Raw genomic sequence first — 20,705 nt, 5'->3', positions numbered from 1 at the left:
TCATAGTGTGTGAGTTTCAGTCCCACATCAGGCTCCGTGCTGGCCTTGCCAAATTTGTTTTGGATTCTCTCTCTCCCTCTCTCTATGTCCTTTCCCTGTGCTCTCTTTCTCTCTCTCTCTATTTCTCTCTCAAGATAAATTAATAAACATTTTTAAAAAAGAGTACATTGTATATCATAGGTTAATTACAAATTAGCCATGCTTTGTATTGAGGTTACAAGCCATGTGTTCAGAGTAGCGACTATCTACACACAAGGGGGAGGTCCTGAGTAAAATGTAAGGTCTTTTTAAGTCTTGTTAGTAATCAGGGTGAAGAAAGACAGTAGGAAAGACATGCCTACTGCTCAGACGAAAGCAGCCCTGACATGCCATTACTGAGGCTGATATTGCCCAGATCAGTGGTCTGTTCACAATCTGAGACGGTAAATTTCCAAGTGACTTGAAAACAGGCATCCTCCTAGAACACTGGAAGAAAAAATAGTCTACAGCATTAATCTCAAATTTACCATCACTAAAAGAAGCATAATTAACTTTACCTAGCTAGAGGCTATACTATAGGTGAGGACAGAGATTCAGAGATTAATAATATACTGTCTCTTCCTTTTAGAAGCTGATGGGCCTATCGGAGAAACCATCAGATCCACAAATAACCTAATGCAATGTGGCAATCACAGTGGAATAAAGATGAAGGATGATGGGGTAATATATACTTAATTCTTCCACAAATCAAAGGAGAAAAATCACAAGGAAAAAATATAACATATATAGCAGTAGATATTGTTTTACCAATTTCATTGATTCACTTGTAAGTTAAGCTATTCTTACCTTACTTGACCCAGTTCAGTTGTAAATCAAACCAAGCCAAATTTGATACAACCCAGAAAGTAATCTGGGTCTTTCATGTCAGAGTCATATTAATTATGCTCAAGAAAAGTAAATAATATTTCCTAATTTTAAAATACTGTTTAATTGCAAAGTTTATATTAGAATATTACTTACCATTCATGTCATCTCTATACAGTATTATTAATAATTATTAGTTCACAAAAGCATAAATGCCATTCTTGTATTTTTCAAAGTGAACTATTATTACCTAGAATTAGAACGACTGAAGTAATTAATGTATGAAGATATTTACTACTGGTTATTTTAAGTAGACATTTTGCTCGAGATGTGTTTATATTTGTCTGTAGAAACTTTAAGTTACTTTCATGCTAAAAGAACTTCAAAGCATTCTCACTTACAAGATTATCCCATGGAAATTACTCCATCCTTACATGGAATGGAATGTGATGCTTTCCTCCAGTCACTCTTACATTGAGCAAGTTTTTATATTTTTCCTGTTCAACTTCACACAGCAAATGTCATTATAACAGCTTTGTTGTAAAATAATTTAAATAACTATATGGGAAAATTACAGGGCTTGGGATGAAATAGTCTTCCAATGTAATAGTTGTATCTGTGTGGTAGAAAAGATTCTATTTTAGACCTGACCCAGGGCTTGAAAACAAATGAACATAATGTTATAAGGAATTCCAAAACAATAAATAAGATGACAAGGCAAAAATTCAAACTATAATTTTAAATCATAAACCAATCCACCGGATAAAAAGATAAAGGTTCGAAGGCTTCCTTCACTGCTTTACCCCCACCTCTGCTCCACCATTTACCAAATTAAGGCGAGTGCCAACGGCCCTCTAGTGGTGATGTATTAAGGTTATAGATTTTTACACTCAAAGGGTAAAAAAGCTATCTCCTTTCAGAACTACTAAAGTGAAACATGTTCCTGTAAATGCCAAATTCTAGGAATATATTTTTAAATCTCCGTGTGGGATGTAAGTAGACAATTTTTCCTCAGCCAATGTGGGGTTTCTTCTTGTACCCCTCAATAAAAGATATGTCAAGTGAAGATGACAAATCGGGATACCACATGGTACATCATAATAATGCAGTACTTTTGCCACATTAAATTTTGCAAAAGGTTGCAGACGAGTCACTGTACAAAGTTCTGCAAGAGCCACTGCATATCTCTTGATTGCACCTTAATGTTTTTTGGCAAGCCTCCTCTTACTGGAGCCCTGGCATTTTCTTCAAAAGGACTGCCAATTGTCTTAATGTTTCTAAGATGGGCCGAAATGATTCTTGAGGTTTCAGACCGGAAGGCAAGTGCCATCATCTCCTGCACTGCTTTCCTCCGAGCGAGCTTCCTGATTTATCTGGACAGAATGCTCCTGCAAAAAAGCCCTTCTAACATTAAATGTATTGTAAAGAATACACTGTATACCATCTACAGGACACTATTTGGTTCCCGGCCATTAACACACAGTGGTCCTTAAAGGGGGGCGCCACAGTTCCCTCAGCGTAAGGAGAGACTCGATAGGCCGGATGTCCCAACATGGATCATGGACATTTAGAAGCTTTGACCCAATGGTCTTAAAAACCAAACCAAAACAGCAACTTTGCTATAGCGAAAATAATCTCTGATCTTGGAACAACAGAAAGGACTATTTAGTCAATTCAGCTTCCAACTAAAAGATGACCCCAGAGCTCAGGAAGCAGTGGTGTCAAGGAGGGGTAGGAGGCGAGATGGCACATGTGCTCATTCATTTCACAAGGCCCTGCTGCCCAAGACGTGGGGTCCATTCACAGTGAACAAGTTGGTATTGAAAGGAATCAAGGGAAAGAGGCAGAGAGGGAGGAAGGAGTCAATTTTTCCTGTTTGCATGAAAACCTTTTTGAGCACAATACTTTTTTTAAAGCAAACAGAGAAAAAACAAATCACGTTTAGTAATTTATTATGAGGTGCTAAGATTCTTACCTTTTCTTTTTTTTTAAGGAGCATATCCAGATGAGTAATCAGGGTTAAAATATCATGAGATTGTAAAAACCAAATATAAATTGATTCTTTTACAACCGTAATTTCCTTTATTGTGTACACTTGAAAGACTTCTGATAATTTTTCTGCTTCACTATAAATGCAAAAAAAGTATCATTTGACATCTGAAGATAGAGAAAAGTTATGTTCACTTTAAATTCATGGTGATAACATCTTTCTTTTAATTTTATTTTTTAGAATTTATTTTTCTCAATTTTAATGCTTAGGACTATGGTAAAGAGCACTGGCTTTCTGACTTTTCCTTATTTTTGTAACATATAATGCTCTGTTGATTAAAAATAGTTCTTAGGGTGAGTCCTGGGTGGCTCAGTCGGTTAAGCATACAGCTTTGGCTCAGGTCATGATCTCATAGTTCATGGGTTCGAGCCCCGCATCTGGCTCTGTGCTGACAGCTAGCTCAGAACCTGGAGCCTGTTTCAGATTCTGTGTCTCCCTCTCTCTCTGACCCCGCCACTGCTCGCACTGTCTCTGTCTCTCAAAAATAAATTTTTTAAAACTTTAAAAAATTAAAAAAAATAGTTCTTAAAGGAAATATGGCAACATACAGGCAATAGGTAGGCTCATTAATATATATATATGTACGTTGTTTATATGTATGCAGTATATGTATGTATACATATACATACACACTCATTCACATACACACATGAATCTTGACCACATCTGAAATATGTGAGTAGTTTTCTAACTATAATGTGATGAAACTTGAAGAGAGAAGGTTGAAAGAAAATATATTCTAAAGCTAAGTCCAAGATTTTCTGGCTATCTAATGCAATATAATTATGCAATGAGAAATTATCTTAGCACTTAAAAGTATTTAGCAAAATAACCAATGACATGAATACAATTTGAGCTAAAATTCACCACAATCATACTGATGTGCATAAGTGTTCTGGATAAAGGAAAACTATGCATTCTTTTAAGCTCTGAAATTTTAAGTTAGATATTTTATATAACTCTTTTGGTTATTTGAGTCCTGAGTCTTCAGGGATGCCTTGTAGCTTGATGATCAAGCCCAGAAGAGGTGAAACAGACACTCACCAAAGTTGAATTCTCCCTCTGCTATTTAGTATCTTTGTGCCCTGAATTCAGAAACTTCAAATCTCTGGAAGTGTTTTCCTAATTGTAAAATACTACTTGACTCCAGTTATTCAAAGGATTGGAAGAAACAAAGTATGCCAGGTGTTTTTGCACAGTTTTTATTATAAGAGCTTGGCAATGCATGATTATTACACGAGAAGAATGAGTGCGGCGAGAAGATGATTTGGTGCATGTCCAGGAGCAGGGAGGGGAAAGGTCAGGTGACAAAAGGACAAGTCGATTACCAGCTGTGTATTTGGAGAGGATTGAATTCATAAAATAATTTCTCAACTCCCCATATCATTTCGCATTTTTGGTCACAGCCTCTGTGATTTTTGTTTTGTTCATGGTTTACTTTCTGAAGACTCTTTATGGAGAAGGAGTTCTAAATGTAGGTAAAATGAATGATTGATTGGACACTCAAAAATTACTTGCAGGGGTTTCTGGGTGTCTCAGTTGGTTGAGCATCCAACTTCAGCTCAGGTCATGATCTCACAGTTTGTAGGTTTGAGCCCCACGTTGGGCTCTGTGCTGATAGCTAGCTCAGAGCCCGGAGCCTGTCTTCGGATTCTGTGTCTCCCTCTCTCTATGACCCTCCCCTGCTCACACTGTCTTCCCTCTCTCTCAAAAATAAATAAAAAACATTCTAAAAATTAGAAAAAAATTGCTTGTAGTCTTATGCAAAGAAGAAAACTATGGAATTCAACTTGGAATGTGCGGTACTGTATCATTAGCAAATTTTTAAGTGCTACATGTATACATGAGGAATGAATTATAATTATCACCTTTTAGAATGAAGCAAACTTTGGGTTCTAGAATAATTCTTGCCAAAATGATACTAAAGACGAGAATACTGTTATCTTCCTGTTACTACATTCCTTTAGCAGTATCAACCTGCTTTTCAGTGCACAAAATAAGATTGACTTCTTTAAAAAATTTTTTTTTATGTTTTATTTATTTTTGATACAGAGAGAGACAGAGCAGGAGAGGGGGAGGGGCAGAGAGAGAAGGAGACACAGAATCTGAAGCAGGCTCCAGGCTCTGAGCTAGCTGTCTGCACAGAGCCTGACACGGGGCTCGAACCCACAAACATGAGATCTGACCTGAGCCGAAGCCTGCCGCTCAACCGACTGAGCCACCCAGGTGCCCCTAGATTGACTTCTAAATATGCATAAATTTCTCTACTTTGTAGATCAGAGGCATCAAAAAATGAGCAGTATTAAGAGTTGATTTCGGGGGAGCCTGGGTGGCTCACTCGGTTAAGCGTCTGGCTTTGGCTCAGGACATGATCTCATGGTTCATGAGTTCAGGCCCCGTGTCGGGGTCTGTGCTGACAGCTAGCTCAGAGCCTAGAGCCTTCTTCCAATTTTGTGTCTCCCTCTCTCTCTGACCCTCCCCTTATCACGCTGTCTATGTCTCTCAAAAATAAATAAAAAACATTAAAATAATTAAAAATAAAAAAAGTTGATTTCAATAAACATAGAGAACCAACTAAACAGAAACCTGAAATCCTTGGGATTGCCCCCAACTCTCCCTCATGTCTTTATTATCATGACAGTCATCTGGAATTCAGAAATTAAATTAAGATGGAACACTCCAGTCTAAACTGAGTAATGATATAGCCAATTAAAATTATAAAATGATTTCCAAAATGATGATATTTTACCATGAAAGTGTTACATATATATTGAAGCAAAACCTTGACTTTAGAATCATCAAATTTGGTTGGGGCACCTGCGTGGCTCAGTCAGTTAAGCATCTGACTCTTGGTCAGGTCATGATCTCATGGTTCTTGGAATCAAGCCCTGCATCAGGCTCTGTAAGGACAGCACAGAGCCTGCCTGGGATTCTCTCTCTCTCTCTCTCTCTCTCTCTCTCTCTCTCTCTCTGTTGCTCCTCCACTCTGTCTCTCAAAATAAATAAACTTAAATGAAATTAAAAAAAAATAACCATAAGATTTGGGAGAAAGAAAGAAATTCCAAGGCTTGAGTCACAAGGCAAAGGTCAAAGACACATGAAGTGGATGTTTGCAACACTGTTTTTCACTGAAATAGTCATTCAAAGATTAACCTGATAGTGATTTTCTAGAAATGAAGTTATATTCAAATGCATTATTTTAATAATAGTGTTAAGTGATGGCTTATTAAAGTGTTCCTCAAAGAGTATCTGTGTTACGTGATGGAATTTTGCAAGTGAGGGTTTTAGCAAGCTTTCTTAAAAACCATATGAATTTCTTTGTAAAAGTTCTTTTCTAAGCTATTTATTACCTTATTTTAAACTATGATTTATATTTACTAATCCTTTAGTAAATACTGATTTTTTTTTTGCACAGATACAATGAAAGACTACGTCGGAACAAGGCAAGCCCAAACCATACTATCTACACCCAGAAATTCTGCTACATTTGTTTTGTTATCTGCACATGGGCAAACAAAAATTGAGAAAACAATAATATTTATTGAAAGTAGTGTTAAAATAGTTCTCCAATTTTTTATTATAATTGTTACAGAGTTTTCTTCCTCAGATATTTCCAGGTACAGAAAAAGAGTCAAGTAAAGACAACATCACAGTCATAGTTTGTGGGTTTGAGCCCTGCGTTGGGCTTTGGGCTGACAGCTCAGAGTCTGGAGACTGTTTCTCATTCTGTGTCTCCCTCTCTCTCTGCCCCTCCCCTGCTCATGATCTATTTCTCTCTGTCTCTCAAAAATAAATAAATGTTGAAAAAAAAAAGACAACACCACAGTTTAAGGAGGGATTGGGGCAAAAAGAAAGAATGGAAATAGGCTTGGAAGGAGTTATCAGAGAGGTAGAAGGAGAAACAGTTGAAATGGTATAAAAGGTATAAATGTATATTCTATACACTTAATAATCACAGCAGCCTCATGAAATAGATGCAAAAGTTATCAGCATTTTACAGACCAGAGATGCTAAGGTAATATAAGTGCTAAATAGAGTTTCCCAAGTTTCACAGCTCATTGGTGGAATAGTTAGGATTTGAGACAGAGTTTATATCCATACACTTAATTACCAGCCAGACAAGGAATAAACAAGTTTGAGAAAAGGGAGTCAGTAGTATCAATCCCTGTAGGTTCAATAAAGAAAAGAAGCACACTAGTTTAGCAACAAGCAAGTCACTAATAACTTTTGTCAGAACAATTTCAATGAAGAGGAAGATAGAAAAGCAAGCTTCGACATTGCTCATTGAGATCTTACATGGCAACTGTTCTGACTTCAGATCCTCCCAGTCCTTTTTACCCATGTAGGGATTCTCCAGAATGACTCTGAGAGGAGATTTAGGATGCACGATGTTTATCAAGGATCCATGAGGGAGGAGGAGGGAAGGAGTGGTATGGAGGAAGAAAATAAGTCAAACTTCGATGCAGACCTGAAACAGTTTTAGCCAATCCAACAGGGGGCGTCATCTGGAGGGATTACTAACTATTAAAGTTGTTTTACCTTGGGTTAACATGGTTCAGCTTTATAACCACTCTTGGCTTAACCACCGGACATGGCTGCTCCAGGGATGGCGTGACCACAGACAAGGTTGGGGGTAGGAGGCTCTCAAAAGAAACATACCCTTTAAGAGCTGGTCACTGGAAACCCTTCACTACCAGATTATCTGCAGAAGTCCTTTGGAGGGGACGACTTCTACCACACTTCCCAATAAATTTTTATGCTTCTATTTCCTTACATTAAATTTCATATTTGGATAACTAAAAGTGGCTTTTCTTACTCTTTTTTTTTCTTTTATACTTTTTTTTTTAGTAGATCAGTAACATCTTGAGGTCAACGACCTTACTTTTTCATCCTATTTTCTCAATCTCTAACAGAGCTCTATGACTCATATTAAATTATGTTGACAATTGAATAGGAGGTGCTTTTGAGAGAAGTCTTTAGGATGACTAAGAGCTTGCCAGTCAGAGCACAGAACCAAAGGCTAAACAGCTTGTGTGCTAATTAGACTTGCAGTGATTCTGCTTTCCTTTGTGGTTTTTAAGTATATAAATGAATAGTTTACATTTCTTCACTGCACTGTAAAAGCTTACTTAGTGCCCCAAGCAGAAGTCTTTTCAAAAACAATCGGGGAAATAAGTAAAATGCACTTATTTATTTTCAGATAATTTATTTAGATGTAAATATTTCAGGATATAAGTCATTTTCAGGAAATTTTTATAGGTTTAAATTGAATTTGTAAATTTTATAAGTTTAAATTCAACATAAGATGGGAAAAGAAAGAATCGTTTCAAATTTTTTTAAATATAAAGTTATTTTCTACTTGTATTATATGTTATACATTCTTTTCTAATTTTTTTATGAATTTTACTCTATCCTAGGTACTGTTTCAGTTCCTCTTTTATAAATGTGTATAACTTACAGATTTTTATGAGAATTGAATTAAATAGCATTTAAAGTAATTAAGAACTTGAGTATAACAGGTCCTGAAAGGTGCCTTATTTTTTGTACCTGAATTATCTTTTTTCTCTACTTAGGGAAAGGGCTGTTTCCCATCTCCTTCTTTTCAGCACCCAGCACAGTGAACCAGAGTGTGTGCTAGACAAATGTTTTCTGAACCAACAGAAAAATCCATGAAAACAGGATCAAAATCATGATAAGAATTTTAAGCAATTAGAAGTCAAAAGGAAAATCGAGTCTTAGGTAGATATAAAGTAAGCATTTATGACTTTATTACACTGCTCTTCCTTCAAATATTAGCTCACAAATGATGTTTCTCCATTGCTCAAACAGATTTTCCTTTACAAATTTGGAATGATAACTTAGGGAATCTGAGATTATCTACCTCTCCTTTTCAGATGACAATGTCAAGGTTGCATAACTAATTTGTAGCGATGTGAGGACCGGAAATTCTATCTCCAGACATATTCAGTAGTGTCCCGTTATCCACAGTGGAGGTGAGATACCTTCCAAGACCCCCAGTGGATGGCTAAAACTGTAGATAGCATGAACGTTTTGTAATTTTTATGTTAATTTATTATTTTGAGAGAGGGAGAGTGACAGAGAGCAAGCAGGGATGGGGCAGAGAGAGGGAGAGTGAGAACCCCAAGCAGGCTCTGTGCTATCAGCAGGAGCTCAATCTCATGAACCATGAGATCATGACTTGAACCAAAATCAAGAGTTAGAGCCTTAACAAACTGAGCCACCCAGGCGCCCTGAAACCCTGTGTATACTATGTCTTGTCCTATAGATACATTTCCGTGACAAGGTTTTATTTATAAATTAGGCCCAGAGATGAACAATAATAACTACTAATAAAGTAGTAGTAAAATAGAAAAATAACTAATAATAAAGTAGTAGTAAAATAGAAAAATTATAACAATATACTATATAATAAAAGTTACGTGAGGTGAAGTCCCTCTCAAAATATCTTATTGTACTGTACTCATCCTGGATGATGTAAGGTGTGAAATGATGTGATGATATGAGATGATAAAATGCCTTCATGAAGAGATTAAGTAGGGTGAATGATGTCACCATTGTTAACCTAGTGTTAGGCTAGTTATTGACCTTCTGATGCTACATCAAGAGTATCATCTACTTCAGGACCTCATTGACCAGCGTAACTCAAACTTCAGAAAGCAAAACCATGGAAGGGGGTGGGGGGACTACTGTAATTCACAATCATTCTTGTCAGTCAAAAATATTGATTGTAAGGTTACTAATGTTTCTCTCATCTACTCTTCTGGACTGATAAAGACAAGAATAAAAAAGGTTTCTTTGCATGGGTAAATAATCTACATGTTTTTAATCCAGCGGGTATGTATTTCTGGTTAAAGTTATTCATTTACATAATAAATCCTCTAAATCAGTAAAACTACTTGCATATTAGATCCATTGACATAACACAGTATAGTCAGATACTATGACAATTCTTTTCATAGTTTATTTACTCAACTGCTTGCCTGAAGTATTTGTTCCTCTGGTCATCCAAAGCATGCCCATCCTTCACTGCCAACGTGAAGTTTTGCTTAATACACGGTGCCTAGAGTATTGAAAATTCGGATTCCAGTTTTGGCTTCACATCTAACTAAGCCACATTATAAACTTGGAGTCTTTGTGTACATAAATAAGGATTTACATAGTTCATTTTTAAGTTCCTCCTTGTTTGAAAACTTGTAAGGGACTAAGGAGTACTTTGCCTTTCCTTCTTTCCTTTCTGTAATCTGATGTTGTTTCATAGCCACTACCATATAATTTGGTGCTTAGAATATAATGTATATAGTTTCATGTGACATTCACTTTATTATTGGTGTATTTGTCATAGTTTCTAAAAATTTGTTAATTCTTCACAGTAAGGCTGTACTAAATTCCTTTAGTTGCACTCTCTCACTTGTTGACTAGTAATACCAAGAACACACTTGTTACTCATTGGCTCATTTAATAAAGCCAATGCTCAAAACCTTAAGCTTGGGAAACAATTGGATGACTATCAATGTTATTGTATAAAAGACAGCTATTGTTCTACCAAAGAACTGATAGTTGAGAGGTATATAGAATTGTCAAAACATTTTTTCTTTTTTTAAAGAGGGAGACAGAAAGTGTGTGTGAGTGGGGGAAGGGTAGATGGAAAGAGAGAATCTTAAGCAGATCACATTTAGCACAAAGCCCAATGGGAGCCTGATGCAGGCCCTATATGGGACTTGATCAATCTCACGACCCTAAAATCATGACCGGAGACAAAATCAAGTGTCAAATACTTAACACACTGAGCCACACTGGGACCCCAAACTTTTCTATTTGTTTTCTTCCAGTAGACAGATTTTACCAGAGGGACTGCCTATATATGTCAATCCTGTTCTTCTGCCCCTTTCTCTCTTTAGGAAATCCACTGACCCACCCTCAAGGAAATGAATAAATGAAGTTTGCTCTACCTATGCCAGTCTCTGCCTGAAGAAGAAATAAGAAACCAGCGTCAGAAAAGGGCAGTTTGATGACAAATGGTGTGTGAGGATGCTTTTCTTTATGTCATCTGTCCTTTTCCTATCAATTAGTCTGAAACACTTCTCCTCATTTTGTATACATCTTTCTCATCCGTCTCTTCTCCCACTCTCACCGAAGCTTGAAAAATCATTTTTCATGTGTAGTCTGTGTGGTGCTTCAGAGTTTATGGTTTTATTTGAGCCTCCTAAGAACCATGGGAAGTATAGAATTTAGCATCTTAATGGTGCAGAGTGAAGAAATTGTGAGGTCAGAATTTGGACTTCCTGAAGCAAATCTCTCCAAGTTACTATATAAAGCCAGAAGCCAAAAAATAATAATACATCCTCCTTCCTCACTTGTTGTGCCTTTCTTCCTTTTTAAAAAATTTTTAAATGTTTTTATTTATTTTTGAGAGAAAGAGAGAGAGAGACAGAGTGAGCAGGGGAGGATCAGAGAGAGAGGGAGATACAGAATTTGAGGCAGGCTCCAGGCTCTGAGCTGTCAGCACAGAGTCCGACACGGGGCTTGAACCCACGAACCATGAGATCATGACCTGAGCCGAAGTCAGACACTTAACCGACTGAGCCACCCAGGTGCCCCAAATATTTTTGTATTTAAATCTCCTTTTCATTACACTGAGGTTGTTTGAATATAAGGTAATAAATAGGACACTAAACACTTTGAAGACAAAAACTGAGACACAGAGCAGTCCTTAAGAAAAAAAAATATCTTCTCCATCTTGGTAATAAAATGAATATACCTAATATATACTGTAATGTGAATAATAGCTTAATATACTTGCGAATTTTATTATTACAAACATTTCCAAGATTGCTAAAATTCAGAGGGAGGGAGCTTAGTTTTAAATGTTGGGCCAATGTTATCTCTTGCCTCCATTTTGCTAGGTTTTTAGGGGGATTATTCCAAAACTGGTACAAGAATGTGATGAACTCCTGTCTTCTGTATTCCTGACTTTAGCCTCTTAGAGTACTCGATTTTCCTTTTATGCACTCTGCAATTAATCAAGCGTAACCAATTTAATTTTAAAGAGTAGATGCCAAATATTTCCCATGACTTGTGATATTCTCCTTATACCCGGTGGAACTGTGATCTGTGAACTGATTAACTTTGCCCTTTTCTTCTTCTTGTAAGAGCCTGCAGGTAGGTACTGATCCATTCCAATTAATATCTAATGATGATAAACCGAAGACGAAATTCCAGCTAACTGTTTCCATCTGTGGTTTTGCATAAACTATCTGCTTCTGGCGAGTGACACTATATGCAAATGTAAAAATTTCAGTGCTGCAGGAGTTACATAATGAATTCGTATATGCCTAAAATAGAGATTCCCCCACTTTTCATCACCTTCTCTTTCTTTAATGCTTAGGAATCCTATAAATACAGTTAGAAATACATTTTTATCTTTATTGATTTCTCTTAGGATGCCAACTTTAAATTTTTCTCTTGTCATGGTTCCCAATACCAATGAATACATAATATTTGGCTCTTACATTAAAAAAATGTAAGATACATTCCACTTAGTAAATATTAATTTAAAAAATTGACATTACTTTGGGTATCTTTATTATGTTCTTTAAGACGACTGCCCATGTGTAATTATTACTATGTTCCCCTAGAAGCTTATATTTAGCATATACTTGCTGCCTTGAGGCCTCTCTGTATATGCTGCCAGCAAAACTGTCCATCCATATGATTCACTATACTCAGGCTTAAAAATGGATGTAAGTAATATATTCCATGTGCCACTATACAGATTTTTAACTCTTGTTATTTCAGAAAGGAAATTGTCTAATCCTGTTCCTTGTCCCCCTTCCCTTTGTCTGTCTCTCTGCTTCCCTCTCCAGGAAATGTCTAGTTGGTTTTAAGTTGTTCCAGCTTGGGTGAACATATATTTATATATTAGCTTAGTGTTAATTTCAAAAGAGCATTATCCTTAGAGAAGACTGGCCTTAAGAGCAATCAAACTAATAAATTAATTGACATTAAATGGTTAAGTCTTAATGGTATCCAAGGGCTCAAAAAAAAAATGATAGCAACTTGAAGGCTCAACAATAAAACCTTTTGGAACCAATAGACTCTATGAGTTTATTACTGTGCACCGGTGTATCTAATATCAAAAAACTGGGCGTTAGTGGCTTAACGATATAACTCTGTTGTCTGCTGGTGAGGGTGCTGTCTTGCTTGACGAGGAACTGAGTAAACTCTAGAAATGAAAAAAAAAAAGAAAGTTGGTGAAAAGTGAAGAGATCTTTTTTTTTTTTTTTTTTTTTTGGCATAAAAGAACACATTATGTAACTTCTACAGCACTCAATAGTTTTTTTTAAGTCAAGTGGGAGATAGGAAGGTAAGTTTCCACTGTCTTTTGATGGGACAAAACCACACAGCTGGGTTTTTTTTTTTAACTCATCTTGTGGAAAAATATGTGTTCCTCACATTTCAGTAACTCTTAAAGAGCATACTTTAAGTTGTAAACCACTCAGGTTAATTCTCGCACTTGAGGGATTCAATCACAAAACATCGCCTCAAGTGAGAAAAGTAATTCTAAAGGTGTATTTGCATAAGTACTGTGCTGTGTCTGTGTTGACCTTTATTTTATTCTTTTTAGATGCCCACTGAGTTCAGCGGGGCTCTCTGAATCTCCAAGGAATTAAAATAATGGCAATTTTATGATCAGTAAGTGTTCCAGGAGTAGAAAACGTGAGCTTTAAGAAACATGGGAAGGCTGGAATATTTATCCTTTGGGATAAGGCACATTATGAGGAATCATACCGCGCAATTTTTTAGTTCATGGGCGCCCTGAAAGTAGCCATACTCTTTCCCGGATAGGTGTTTGGGAATAGCAATTCCGTGACCGTGGAGAGGTTGACCCTGGAGGTGGCTCATCAAGGATGAGTAAATTTAATGATACAGAAACTAAATGAAAAGATTATTGGAAAAAATAGTATACCAGAGAAATGACTCAGGCAATAGAAAGTAGAAATCAGCCAATCATTTTGATTCAGGTAGAAGTGTTACTTTATTCAGGAACGCAGCTCCAGGTTGGACGTCTAATTAAATTTTGCAGTGGATACTTTTGGAGCCACTAGTCAGTCACAGCTACTGTTTCTTTGCCTGGGCTCCTCCCCAGCCAGCAACCCTGGCCGCCATAGAGCTCAGTGCACCCGTTTTGCTTTCATGGACTTGGTGGATTAAATCAGAGGCTGCTCAGTTTCTGATTGAAAATATCCACATGGAAAAAGACCGTTGTTTGGGGTAGGTGAACCAGGAAAGCACAGGTTCAGGAAGCATAGACTAGCCATCTTTTATGAGACATAGGAATCAGAGAGGCCAGAGAGAAAAATAATGTACAGAGAGAACAGGGATGTGAAAACAAAGTCAAGATGGCGTTAAAGTCCCTCATTTCAGCATGCTTCTGAGGCCTGCCTGCTTCCTCCCCTGGGTTTCCATGAGACAGCCCTAATCTAAACCACCTCTGCCTGGTATTCCCCCTTAAGCTAGTTTATGTAGGTCACTGCTAACTAAATCCTAAAGATTGACCCAAGTATTCCTCCTGTTAGGCAGTGAACTGCTCACTTTTTTAATATTTCTTAATGAATTACATTTACTGCTATTAATAAGGAGAGTCTGCAGGTAATATCACCTAATTACATTCAAAATGAGAAATCTATGACTTTTATTAACAAAAAGCAATGAAATGCAGAAAAAGTTATTGTTGTGATTGTTGCTAAGGCTATTTACCTCTTTTATTACCAATCGGTCTCAAGTTAAAGTTAATATAAACCACATTTAATTTTAATGCTTAACATTAAATATTTAAAATACAAAAAATGCAAAATTATGATCTTTTTAAGAAGGCGGACTTTTTAATCTTATAAAGGATGAAAAATGTGTATATAATTAGATTTGGGAATTATTTATTCAATGTGGCTAACACATCATAACACTTTGATATGTACAAGAAATAGCTGAAGAGGTTGTTAAGAAAATTTGTGTAGTGAGGGGTATATGTTAACCATTCTGATACTGCTTTATATGTATATTTGAGATGAACAATTAAATAAATGGATAATGGATGGTAGGAGCTAGATTTCTCACTGTTGGAGTGGGAAGTGACAGGTAAGCAAGGCAAAGAGACTGGAGTGACTCATGTGGAGATGGACTAGAGTTGGAGATACCTGTAAGAATTCATTTAGCTTAATATATTTAGCTTAATAGCTTTGGATACAGATGTTACATAGTAAAAGACTTACAGATATGTGTATATACACAGATTAGTATGAACGTATATTTTCTTATTCTGTCAGTTGAGTGGACCTAAAAGAAATGGCACCCCAGAAGCAATGAGATCTAGCACAGAGATCTCAGTGCCTGATGCTTTTCTCCAATAAAAAGGAAACATGGCTCCTCAGAGAACTGGCTGATTCTTCACCTGGGGCAATATGGGTGAGCCCAGAGCATCTCATTGTGCCAGAGAGTAAGAAAGTGCTAAAAAAGAATGAACACTAAAACCCACTTTAATGAGACTCTCAAAGGGGCATAGGAGACAATTGAAAGATCTCCCAATGACCCAGCAGATATAATTTGAGCAAACAGAGTAAAGTAGGATTAGATTACAACCCAAAGTATAAAATAAATATCCATGAGTTTATACTGGTATAAATAAATGATTGGATAAAGTAGTAAAATGGAAGAGAACAGACAAGTCTTCCATGCATAAGAATTCCAAATAGCTTATGTAGATACTCTGCCCTAAGAGATATGGGTTTAAGTGTGGTGGGAGTATTGTGAATCCTTTCCAATGAGTAAGGTATGAGAAAAAAGGGAAAAAGCAATTTTATGGTGAAGAAACCTGATAAACAGTACCTCAGCCAGGTGATCAAGGTCAACATCCCCAGTCATAAGTCATGTTGACAGTATGTATCCTTGAAATGTGATGTAAATTGGAATTAATCCCTTTCATTTTCTCCCCTCAAACTTATAACCTCGGTCTACTTATGATAAATACATCAGATAAATTTCAAGTATGCCATTGTTGGTGTGTTGTATATAATACTTTACTGGTGTCCCTCAAAATTGTGAAAGTCCGTGAAACAGAAAGTCTGAGAAACATTCATGGCTAAGAAGGGCCTAATGAGATGTAGCAATTATATGTAAAGCAAGATGTTGGAAAGGACAGAAGACCTGAGGGAAAAATTAAAGAAATCTGATAAAGCATTTGAGGTTAATGTGTCAACATAGGTTCATCTGTTGTAACAAACACATTGTATTAATGTAAGATGTTCATAATAGGGGAAGATATGTGAGGTGTGTATAGGGATTTTCTATATGATCTTCCCAATTTTTCTGTACCCTTGAAATAGTTGTTAAAAAAAAAAGTCTATTTTGAGGGAGGGAAAAAAAAACAGATCCTGGGATCTGCCCAAAAGATTTTTATGTAAGAGGACTGAAGTGCACTATTGATTCTAACTCCTGTGGTCCGTAACCATGTTTGGAGGAACAGTGCCCTAGAATGTAAATTTTTTGAGGGTAGAAATTGTATTGTTCATTATTCATTGAAATCTATTTGCAAGTAACAGATTATTTATCTGGGTTACACTCCTTTCCAATTCTGCTTTTCTGGATTATCTTTACCGCCTGGATTTGTAAGAGCTGGAGATCTTCAAGGGTTGATCTTAATATCTTTTTTTCTTTTACTTGAGGTGGGTGCTGTCATGTGCTTCCCAAATCCAGCATGGTAGCACCCATTCTCCCAGTTGTGGTGGATGCATGGGTCCTTGTGTGTTAGAGGAGATTTCATTTAATGACTGGCAAACACAGGACTACAATGGTCTAAAACCTCTCCTTACTTTTGGACAATTCTGAAATTCTGTTCTACTTTTAGCATCCTCGGGGTGTGACCTGAGGCCTTTTATACTTATCATAGTCCAGCTTCTCACACTGTCCACTCCAGACTTTTTTGTTTCATATTTTTATCCTGAGTGCTCTCTAATAAACTTGATATATGCTGATTCTCACTATACAACCTTTTTCCTGGGAAACATCATTGCTTACTTCCTCCATGAGTGATTTCATCCACATCAGTGGTTTCCTTTTCCATCTGTATTATTAGCATTTAAAAATTTTTTTAATGTTTTATTTATTTTTGAGAGAGAGAGAGAGAGAGAGAGAGAGCATGAGTGGGGGGTGGGCAGAGAGGGAGACACAGAATCTGAAGCCCCAATGTGGGGTTTGACCCACGGACTGTGAGATCATGACCTGAGCTGAAGTCGGAAGCTTAATCGACTGAGCCACCCAGGTGCCCCTGTATTATTACCATTAATTTCTATCTCTATCCTAGACCTCCTCCAAATGCCAGACAGTATATATCACAGATGTCTCAAAGTAATTCACTCAGATACCTCATAGTTAGCTAAAGATAAATATGTCAAAATGGAAATCATAATTTCTATTCTGAAACTTTGTCCTCCTTTAGCCTTGTTTAGTGTAGCTAGATATATTCAAAGAAAATACCTCTAGCCTAGATCTTAGTATCATGTACAAGACTCCTAATATAGTCTCCATAACACTAAATAGATGAGTGGAGGCCAGTAGGACTGAGGTAAGGCATTTTCCTAAGTACTTAACAGTTAGTAGCTCACTTGCTTCTCTCAAATCCATGAAATAAGTTTCATTAGAGTATTTTTTTTTAATTATAGAAAACTACCGCACAAAGAAGTATATAAATTGTCCAAAGTCCTAATGTCAAAACAGGGATTTGTACATCAATAACATGTGTACTAAATATCCACATGTTAATTATTATCCTGCCTCACTGACATGAGTGATGATTTGAACTTTGGATGTATTTGGTTGAGACAAATGGATCAGAAGAATAGCTGGTCATTCATGTTGTGGTTGGTAAGAACCAAAACAGGCAGAAACATATTACTTGACCATATATAATTTTTATATTCTCTGGGACTTGTTGAGAAGAATGTCAACTTTTCACATCTATAAGAGAAGATTCCTGATTCTAGGTTACAAAAGTCACCTAAACAAGCTATGTTCCTTTCTGTTAGCCAGTTTGGATTAATACTACCCAAATGCAAGACCTATCTACTCACATATAATTGATCTATATATCCTCATGTGTATACCAGAGTCAAAGCCCTTATCCATCCATCCATCAGATGAGCACACTAGAAGCCAAAACTTGAGTGCTATCACTGAAATATTTATTTCTCACTCCTCCAATATATTTTTAAGTCAAATTTTCTATGAATATATCTAAAAGTCACTCACTCCTCTGCATCTAAAGCATGACTCTCATCACTACCCCTATAAATACACTCAAGATTCCCCTCGCCTCCACCCTGGATGCTAGCTGGCTTTGCAAAGACTCCTTACCTAATCTTCCTCTATCTACTTTTACCTTTTCAATCAATCCTCTTTCAGTATCATAGATTAGTGCTTTAAAAATATATATGTATGATCATGTCTATGTCTTGATTAAAGCCTTTCCATGACCTCCCCTTGCTATTACGAGAAAGACCAAAATGTGTGTTATGTCTTAGAAGGCTGCATATGCTGGTTCTTCCTGCTTACTGTTCCCTGGTCAGCACTCAGCTATAACTCCTCTGTCTCACTTCTTTCAGATCAATTAGCCTGCACCATGCCCCTTCCCACCTCAGGATTATGTCCATGCTGCTTTCTTCTCTACAGAAAGCTCCCAACCCTGGATCTGAGATGACTCATATTTTAGATTTTCATTAAATCAACACTTTCTTGAGAGGGCTTATAAAACTCCCAGAAGCAGATCAGTGTCTCCTATTATAAACTCTCATAACACTATGTCTTCTCCTTTATAACTAAGATAACCAGTGGTTGACCATTAAATACCTTTTAAAGTATGGCCAACTATACACACAAGAACAACATGATAAATCACTCTTAAATACATTTTGGATATTTTGGTTTGTGTGTACTACATTCACAAACAACTGAACCCTTTTAAAGCTTGTATTGGATTTAATGACCTCCAGTGGTTAAAACATTTATTTCAAAGACTGCATTTGGCTGAGGACAAGGCAAAAGGTGGACATCTCAACCAGTTTACAGAGATACCTCTGGATCAAAACTTTCCCCTGTCTTATTAAAGTCTTATTAAAAGTAAACTGTAAAGCATGTGAGACAATAGTTCTGGTTTACAAGTCTAAACAACAAACAAGCAACAAAAAACCCACCCAACTCATTCATTCCCAAGATTCCATTCTTCACAGAATGGTAGAACTTTTGGTTTGTAATATATTTCATTTGAAATCAATATACCTCTTCTACATACAGAAATGGAGAGAACAGTTAAAAAACTGAGGGAAGAGGACAGGGAGTTCAGCAGACCTAGGAATAGAAAAAAATCACCTAGTCTGATATCTTAGATAAGAAGCATGATTTAAAAGTCAAAGGATAAAAAAGTGAGTGGGGCATGAGTAGAAAAAAAAAAAAAAAGGTGAGACTGGCCTTTAAAATGCTTAAATCAGGAGGCACCTGGCTGGTTAAGTCTGGAGAGCAAATGACTCTTGATCTCAGGGTTGTGAATTTGAGCCTCACATTGGATCTACTTAAAAATAAATTTAAAAAAAAGTAAACTGCTTGAGTCAGGACTTTTATTCTAAAATTGGCTATCCCATATTTCCCGCTGGGTGACACACAAGAACCAGGTCATAATGCTAATGCACAGGGGTAGGTTATACTTCAAGTCTAACTTCTATCCTCTCCACCTGCCATTTTCCAGGTTGCATTCACAAAGCATATATTGAGCAAAATGTAGAGACTTTCAGTGCGATTAAACTGTATTCTTCTCTACTTTCCAAATCGTTTGTACCTTTCTAATGAGAAAACATTTCTCAACTACAGGACAGGAAAAATAAATATTTTTCATTGAACAGTGCACCAGAACAATACTGTCACATTTAATCCTTGCAGCACCCCTGATACTCGTGATGGCCATCACCATTTTCACAGGATGGGAACCTGAGAGTGCGGAAGAATCAACATCGTTTTGACATCATAATATTCCAAAGTGAAATCTATGTCTCTCCCTCTCTAATGTCCATTTTCTCCCTTCTATGCCAAGCTAGTCATCTGCTGCCCTCCAGGTGGCTTTTCTGCCCTTCTCTATCGCAATGTAAGTTTATTTTCTTTATTTTGCATCATCCAATTCATGTTTGACAACAGTTGTTTGCCTAAAACAAGACATATTCATTTTTAGGAGTCTCTTATCTCTTTATGATCTGAAAGGGATAAAGAATTTCATTTACTGAGTAAATGTCAGATTTCAGATGAGCTGTGGAGGATTGGAAAGCCGTATTAGGATCAGTTGGTTGGCTTTGCAGGTAAAGCTCATTTAACCTTTTATTTTTTTAGGGTGACTGCAGCCTGAAAGGAAATTCTGCTTCCTATAAGCCTGAGCATCTTCTCACTAGAGAATGACCTGAAGGCAGAAGAGACAGCAGTTGCTCTGTCTACTTCAGGCCACTACTGGATTGGTTAGCCAGAGTTCTTTCTACACTGACTTCTCCTAAAGGGTTTTTAGAGTGATGTTCCCACAGTAGCAAAGCAGTTAAGAGTCCATCAGAAAACGAATAGCAATCTTCAGAATTAGGGTCTAAATATCTACCTTTTTTTAACAAGCCTTAGTGGTCCAAAAAAATCACACTTTGAGAAACACTAATGTGAAAATAGTCCTTTCTGATTGTGCACCTGCTAAATGTCCTTCCTGCTGATTTTCCTGCAT

General features: G+C 36.8%; 1 long non-coding RNA gene across 1 annotated transcript; it reads left to right on the top strand.

Annotated features, from left to right (window-relative positions):
* Positions 1–625: 625 nt before the first annotated feature.
* Positions 626–20,438, top strand: LOC115303638. The gene is made up of 3 exons (XR_003914159.1): positions 626–699; positions 10,813–10,932; positions 20,336–20,438. It is a non-coding gene; the product is annotated as an uncharacterized LOC115303638 (long non-coding RNA).
* The last annotated feature ends 267 nt before the right edge of the window (positions 20,439–20,705 follow it).

This window comes from Suricata suricatta, chromosome 10, assembly GCF_006229205.1.
Source record: "Suricata suricatta isolate VVHF042 chromosome 10, meerkat_22Aug2017_6uvM2_HiC, whole genome shotgun sequence".
In the NCBI taxonomy this organism is placed as follows: Eukaryota; Metazoa; Chordata; class Mammalia; order Carnivora; family Herpestidae; genus Suricata; species Suricata suricatta.
This window is presented reverse-complemented; position numbering and strand designations above follow the sequence as displayed.